Below are 5,421 nucleotides of genomic sequence, written 5' to 3'. Positions count from 1 at the left end.
TGAAATGCCCATGGCTGTTTGATAGTACAAATTGTACTTGTAGGAGATGATTAATCAAGGTACTTGAGCTCCACCAAACTCTTCCCTCTCCTGACCCTCATTTTAATTTTGCTGTAATGATCTACCAGGTTATTTTGCTTATGCTGATTCCCAGAGTTGAGTGCTTTTTGGCCAGTAGAGACTAGACTAACTTTTATTACTTCCCTTCTGCTAGATCTGTTGTAGAAGTTCCCCCAGATGGGTTTTTTCCTTCCTGAGCTATTGTTTGGCTGCCTTTGTCACAGGCTCAGTGATTTCAGATTTCCTGTTGCTGAAAAAAAAAAAGAGAAAGATATGAAGAAGAGTTGTTGGTTGAAGCCTTCCTCAGAGACACTTGGGGCCGTCCCTTGAGTTCACCGTTCCTACTCTTTTGTTTACCTTTAGAAAAATAACTTGAAGACATGTAGGACACCTCAATAGAGCCACCCACATTTGCAGTGAAAGCTTATTTTTAGTGAACATAGTTATGCTAGAATATTCATTCAAACAATGCTTACTAGGATCCACCATTAGCAAGGTGCTGTACTTTAAGGAAACAAACTGTTGAAAATATTCACTATTAGCTTTTGTGTTATCAATATATGAAGAACACTTGGCAAGCCTGGCAAATGTTCCCATGTTTCTTTCTTCCTACCCCTCTTCCAGGTGGTTGAGGACCTAGACCCCTTTTGCTTTGTGTATAACCTCAAACTTGAACTGCCACCTTGTGTTGGTGGATCTATTTGGAATCTACACTTTTTTTGCATCTCAAGAGCATTTTACTTTTTTTCTGGTATGTTTTTCAGTTTGCTTGCTTGACTCGAGATAGCCATTGGTTAGCTACTTTAAATTTTACTTTTCTATCATGCAGTAGTAGAAATATCACATTTCCAGCTTTTTTTGGTGTCACCTCGATACTCAGAATGGTCTCTCAGGTTTATTGAACCACCCAGGGTCAGAAATATGAGCTCAGCTTTTTGTTGGGCTTGACCTATTGACCCAGGAGAGCAGCTGGTGTGGTTCCTACAGCTGCCCTGGCTTGTGGAGCCTTTTACCCAAAGGAGCTCCCTTTTATGGACTTCTCTGGGAGGAGGGCTATTCCTGAATGGATTTCTCTCTGAAGGGTCTCTAGGCCTGGCAGAGAAAACAGTGATAAGGAGAAGACAGTGAGCTGAAGGATTACCTCACAAGAACAACACATCAACAATGAGGAAAACTGCTTTGAAGTGAAGTGAACCCCTGAACTTTATTAGTTGTTATAGCACAACTGGAAGGAAAACATGGAGCAGCATAAACTCTTTCAGGTTGTGAGGGAGAGACTGTTTCCCTGAAGGTGATACTGTGGCAGGGGAGATGTTAGTGTATTTGGTCATGGCTGACTGGGGGCCTTTGTTAGGATTTATCCGATGATGCCAGTTGTCCAGCAACTCAGACTTCCCCCACCCCCACCACACACAGACAGGCACACACTTTGAGCTCCTTCGAGCTCTATTCAAACATCCACTAAAGCCCTTATCTGCTTATCAATTATGCTGAGTTAATCTGCTTTCCCCCACTACAGAACTCTTCCAAGATAAGGACCTTTCCCTAGTCTCTCTGAATCCCTAGGGCCTGGGCTAAAGTAGGGCCCAATAAACACCAATTAAATGCTGCCATTGCATCCTGCACCCACTGCTATCCAGTACTCTCACACAATGCGGTTAATTCTCTCTACTTCCCTGCCTCCCCTGCTCTGTTGAGAATTTAGGAGACCAGGACCATTTCTAAGTACTTTGTCTTCACAAGACCTGCAGGAGTGCCCAGGGTCTAGGAGGCTAACTACTATGTAGTGTTTGTGGTGTGCATATGAAGCAGAGACTAAACAGGGCGGTAGCCCTGGCTCTGCTGCTCACTAACATCTGAAGAGAGTCACCCTACCTTGCTGAGCCTTTAAAACCATCTTTATGGATCTGAAATATTCCATAAAAAAGGTGAAATGGATATCCCTGATGGGGTAAGCTGCACAGTTCATTAAGAGTTAAAAGGCCTGGATTCTAGTTCTCAACTAATTGACTAATGGCCTTGGGTAAGCCTCAAACCATGGTGGCAATGATACTCATGATATTTACTTCATGGAGTTTTTATTTTTTATATTTACCTTGACTATTTTAAAGAAATGTAAAAGTAATACGTGCTTGTGATAAGTAATATATTATAGAAGAAGATAGGGTGAAAGATCAAAGTTCCATCTTCTTACCACCCCATCAACTTCTCTCACATGGGGTCTACCTGCCACTCACCTGGGTCTTTTGAGGATCTAGTGAGGTCACATGCCTTAACTTGAAATAAAGTGGTGTTTAAACATACGGTGCTCCACACAGATGCCAAGTATCGTTATTACTACCACTGTTAGTAGTAGTGGTGGTAGTTGGAGACACAGAATCTGTATTTGAGAATTCCAAAGTGAACTAGTTGGGAAGTCAGAGAATGTTAATAGCAATGCCACCTGTGAGAGTAACGTTCTCTTGTGAATTCCCAGATGGCTTAAAAATGTCCACTGCTGAACCCTTCCAGGTTAGGAGGCAGGAGGAATGCATAGTGATTCAGAATGTGGGGGTGAGAATGCCTGTGGCAGATGCTGTGCACCACTCCACACCATATGACTTCTAGAAAGTGCCAGGACCTCTAAGCCCAACTTTATTCCTCTGTAAAATGGAAGTAATTGGAAGTATGCTCTTCATAGGGTTGGGTGAGTATACGTGAAACACTTAGCATAGGTTCTAATATACAGTGAGTGCTCAAAAAATATTAGCTTATGATTAGTGAATCCCTGGACAGATGGCCTTAGGAGAGCTGCCCAGAAGGATATGTGCCAGCTATGTGGGATTATGTACTGTGATGGGATTCTGTGCTTTCTGATGTTTCAGCAAATATTCAGAGGAGATTCTAGGTTTCTTGCATTTAAAAACAGCTTTTGGGATGCCTGGGTGGCTCAGCAGTTGAGCATCTGCCTTTGGCTCAGGGTGTGATCCTCGAGTTCTGGGATTGAGTCCCACATCAGGCTCCCCGCAAGGAGCCTGCCTCTCCTCTGCCTGTGTCTCTGCCTCTCTCTGTGTGTCTCTCATGATTAATAAATAAAATCTTTAAAAATAAAATAAAAACAGTTTTCCCTGAATCAATAAGGATCCTCTTGGGTTTTCCCATCTTCTGTACTTGAGCATCTCACCCTCCTGCACAAGATACTACCATGTATAGTTGTCAAGTGGAAATCCCAGTGTATAAGTGTGAAAGTCATTGAGAATTCCCTCCTTAACCAAATGTACCCAGAACTTGCTATGGAGAGAATCAAAGGCCACTTTCAGGATGACCTCTTCTATTTTTATTTTTTTCATAAGAAAACAAATTAAATTGGCAACTGGATAATACCATATATCATTGTGATGGCATTCCCAATAAATTTATTGGCTTTGGTACTTTCTTACTAAAATGTTTTCTTACTAAAAATGTTCAGGTGGAAGCATGTCTCCTGCTCCTTGGATTTCCCATTAGGTTTACAAATGAAGCTGTTGCCCTGACTGATAATTTCCCAGGAGCCTCTTTGCCTTTTAAATGTTCTCTATCAATCTCCTTTCCATTCAAACTAGTCTTGAAGTCCTGACTTTCCCTCTGAAGTTTATTTTTTATTTAATTATTTATTTAAAAAATATTTTATTTACTTACTTTTTAAATATTTTATTTATTTATTCATGAGAGACACACAGAGAGGCAGAGACATAGGCACAGGGAGAAGCAAGCTCCCTGCAGGGAGCCTGATGTGGGACTCAATCTCAGGACCCTGGGATCACAACCTGAGCCAAAGGCAGATGCTCAACCACTGCCCCAATGAATTTATTTATTTCAGAGAGAGAGAGAATCCCACTGAATGAGGAGCCTGATGATGCAAGGCTCAATCTCAGGACCCTGAGATCATGACCTGAGCTGAAATCAAGAGTCAGATGCATAACCAGCTGAGCCACCCAGGCACCCTGAGGTTTAATGAAGTTTCTTTCCCTTACACTTTAGCTGTCAGGGAGCATGGCCTAGAGTTTAAGGAGTTGGGGTACAGGTGTTCAGAAAGATGGCTGGGGAGGAGCAGGTTCTATAACTCCTCAGCATTCCCTGGCAGCAGTCCTTCCTGTGATGTGACATCCCAAGGACACTAGGCATTTATTTATTCTTGGTTTCTCAGCTTTAGTGGGGGTTATTATCATATTGTTTCTTGTGGGCTCCTCTTGGCTTCACATCAGTTCTGTGTGATGGCCACAACTTTGAGGTCTGTTTTGACACACAGTATGTGCCTGGGAAGCCCATAATCTCCTAACAACATTTACTTGACCTGACAGGGCCATCTTTCTTTTTTCTGGTGAAATGAGTCCTGTCAGAACATAAGGGCTTGAGGACCTTGGACCTTCTAAACACTTTAAAGTTTAGATTCCAAATGTATATCTTGCTGTGGTTTCCTCCCCAATTTCTTGAGAATCTCTGCTTTTGGGCACACGCAAAAGGCCAGTTTGTTGCCTGCCTTTACGGTTTGGTCCTAAGGTCCAGGGAACTCTGAAATCAGCTGTGAAGTATGCTCCTTAGAGGGACCAGAGCCCTGAAACCCAGCTTTGCAACCATTGTGGCTTGTGGTGAAGTGTCTTGGGCATGCTGGATAGGGATTTAGGCCAGAACTTGGAGCGGGGATGTTAATCTGCATTTTCTAGAAGGCCAAGCAGGAAAGCCACAGAAGACTGCCTAGGCTTGGCTCTGAGTGCCAAACAGGCACTGACTCCACAAGCCTTCCTCATGGCTGTCCCAAGACAACACCCACAGGAATTGGCCTTAAAATGAGCGGCTTAGGCAGTGTTCCCCATCTTTTGACCCCCTTTGGGAAATGTGTGAAAGCTGTGGACAGGGGTCCCTGAAGCATGCGTCAACATGCTCAGCACTCTGCAGTGGAGCCTTATTTCTATCTCAGGGAGACCCTGCCACACTGAAATGTCTACAGCTATCATATCTTGAATGCAAAATGCATCATACAGGTCATTTCCTTGCCTCTGACATGATATCCACTTTCCTCTGAACCAAGTTTATGCACTTTGAGCAGTCTTGGTTAAATCCCAAAGCCAAATGGTCATCAGATGCAGGAAGCACCCGGTCACTTGGCACTGAGGAAAACTTAATACAGCCATAAACATTTTATGTGGGTCTTTACCACTGTTATTTAATTAAGTCTCACATTACAGTGCTCCAGGAGAGCTGTGCCGTGCAGCTGGGTGACAGATGGGTGGATTAGGAAGAGAAAGCAACCATGAGGAGTTCCATGTGTCTAAAAGAGAACCAGCTTGGGAATTAGACAGACTAGGGCTTGAATCTTGGCTCTGTTCTGTGAGTGTCTGGACC

Source organism: Nyctereutes procyonoides, unplaced genomic scaffold (genome assembly GCF_905146905.1).
Source record: "Nyctereutes procyonoides isolate TBG_1078 unplaced genomic scaffold, NYPRO_anot_genome, whole genome shotgun sequence".
In the NCBI taxonomy this organism is placed as follows: domain Eukaryota; kingdom Metazoa; phylum Chordata; class Mammalia; order Carnivora; family Canidae; genus Nyctereutes; species Nyctereutes procyonoides.
This window is presented reverse-complemented; position numbering follows the sequence as displayed.